This window comes from Lucilia sericata, unplaced genomic scaffold (assembly GCF_015586225.1).
Source record: "Lucilia sericata isolate MDLA Ls3-8-SP2 unplaced genomic scaffold, ASM1558622v1 Contig003016F_arrow, whole genome shotgun sequence".
Taxonomy (NCBI): domain Eukaryota; kingdom Metazoa; phylum Arthropoda; class Insecta; order Diptera; family Calliphoridae; genus Lucilia; species Lucilia sericata.
In genome coordinates this window covers 7,501-10,000 of record NW_023996643.1, presented here as the reverse complement: position 1 = coordinate 10,000, position 2,500 = coordinate 7,501, and the positions used below count along the sequence as shown (strand labels likewise).

The following is a 2,500-nucleotide window of genomic DNA, read 5'->3' as shown; positions in this document are numbered from 1 at the left end:
GATAGATAGATAGATAGATAGATAGATGAGATAGATAGATAGATAGATAGATAGATAGATAGATAGATAGATAGATAGATAGATAGATAGATAGATAGATAGATAGATAGATAGATAGATAGATAGATAGATAGATAGATAGATAGATAGATAGATAGATAGATAGATAGATAGATAGATAGATAGATAGATAGAAGATAGATAGATAGATAGATAGATAGATAGATAGATAGATAGATAGATAGATAGATAGATAGATAGATAGATAGATAGATAGATAGATAGAGATAGATAGATAGATAGATAGATAGATAGATAGATAGATAGATAGATAGATAGATAGATAGATAGATAGATAGATAGATAGATAGATAGATAGATAGATAGATAGATAGATAGATAGATAGATAGATAGATAGATAGATAGATAGATAGATAGATAGATAGATAGATAGATAGATAGATAGATAGATAGATAGATAGATAGATAGATAGATAGATAGATAGATAGATAGATAGATAGATAGATAGATAGATAGATAGATAGATAGATAGATAGATAGATAGATAGATAGATAGATAGATAGATAGATAGATAGATAGATAGATAGATAGATAGATAGATAGATAGATAGATAGATAGATAGATAGATAGATAGATAGATAGATAGATAGATAGATAGATAGATAGATAGATAGATAGATAGATAGATAGATAGATAGATAGATAGATAGATAACAACAATAATTTCAACTTTGTGGACTTAACACATTTCCACACTAAACCTGCACTAAGTAAAAATTTCCAATTGACAACTTTTTCATTTACATCTTTTTAAAAATATATGTATTTCCTAAATTTGCCAAAGAAACGAAAAAATACACCAAAATATTCAAAAACCCAGAGCACGTTTTAAATTTATATGCAAAAACTATAAAAACAACTCTAAATAATTAACACCCAGTGACAGACAGACAGATAATTCCTTGACTTACATTACAAACAATGAACACTAAAAATTTGCCATAATAATTAAAACTTAAAATTGAGGTCTAAAATTTAATAAAAATTAATCATATAGTTTAAAGCAACTACATACTCGTTAATAACAATATAAAAAATATTTAACTAACATTGTTGATAAGCAACAACAATAAAAGAAAATACTAAACACTAAAATAATCAATCTTCTTTTAGTACTTTTTGTGTTAAACGATCAATCAATAATGATTTCTTTTTTTTTGATTTTATGAGTGTGTCAAACTTTTGGCTTATTGTTCAAAATATTCTGTTCAAATTTTCAAATATTCACCATAAATCAATATTTTTATTTCAATTGTTTTTTTTTTTTTTTTTTGTTTTTCTTTTTTTCGTAGTTTTTATTTAAACGATTTATTAATTTATATGTAGCACTTTTCAAATCAAATTTATATTTTATCAATTTGTATTGTTTTTGTTTTTTTTTTTTTTCAAACATTATTGAAGGGGGTGTTGGTAGGGTAGTGTTCAGAAGTACATACGATTTGATTTGTTTTGAGTATTTATTTTAATCATTATCGTTGTCAATTTTGTTTATTCACATTCTCGGATTATAAAACCCACAGTGTTTCTCACACTTTATTTATTTATTGAAATGTATTATTTATTTGTATTTGATTTTTATTATTTATTATTTAGTTAGTACTAGCATAAAATTAAAATAAAATTATTATACTTGTCTACGCCTCGATTTCTTGTCAAATATCTGAAATTTAATAATTATTGACATTTATTTCAACGTTATTTATTTATTATCATGTATTAGTATTTCGAAATTTATTTATGATATCTTGTTTTATAATATTTGTGTCGGAATAATTTTTAAGTTTTTCCTTTTATAAATTAAATTATTATACACGCACATGTAGACAAATATTTGTCTAGAAATGCTTATAAGTTATGCTATTAGTTAGTCAGATTAGTGAGATAGTTTGAAGTAAAGATATGGGACATAATAGAATCCACCAAATCCGGACTAATAGAACTACTAACTAACCTACCAGAAGCATTCAAGCGATTAAGAAATTAAACTGAAAAACGATTGAAGAATCCCTCGACACGAAAAGCTCTTGATCCATTCAACAAAGATCACCTTTAAATAAAATTATTATTGAGAATGTTATATAGAGATAATAAGATCATGATGTAATCTTTGCCCACGATCATAAGGTTAGTTGAGATTCAAAAGTGACTAAGTTTATTTTTACTCAAATTCGAAATTAGGGAAAAATCAGATTTTTTAGTAAAAGGCGGATATTAAGTTAAAATACCGTATTTTTTCGTTATCGTAAAAAATACGGTAGAATCGTATTTTATGTCAATATCATATTCTTAATGAAAAATCAAATTAAATTTTAATGAAAAATTTGATTTTTGGAGATAAATTTTATTTTTAATGAAAAACGGATTTTTAGCGAAAAATTGAATTTCTAATGAAAAAATGGAATTCTCGTAAAAAAT

At 24.1% G+C, this 2,500-nt stretch overlaps 1 long non-coding RNA gene across 2 annotated transcripts in view; it reads right to left on the bottom strand.

Moving 5' to 3' along the window:
- Positions 1 to 2,500, bottom strand: part of LOC119614522 — a 7,926-nt gene that overhangs the window by 3,286 nt on the left and 2,140 nt on the right. For both annotated transcript variants that reach the window (XR_005232333.1, XR_005232334.1), the window contains exon 2: positions 1,716 to 1,745. This is a non-coding gene — a long non-coding RNA (uncharacterized LOC119614522). The remainder of the gene's footprint in view (positions 1 to 1,715; positions 1,746 to 2,500) is intronic.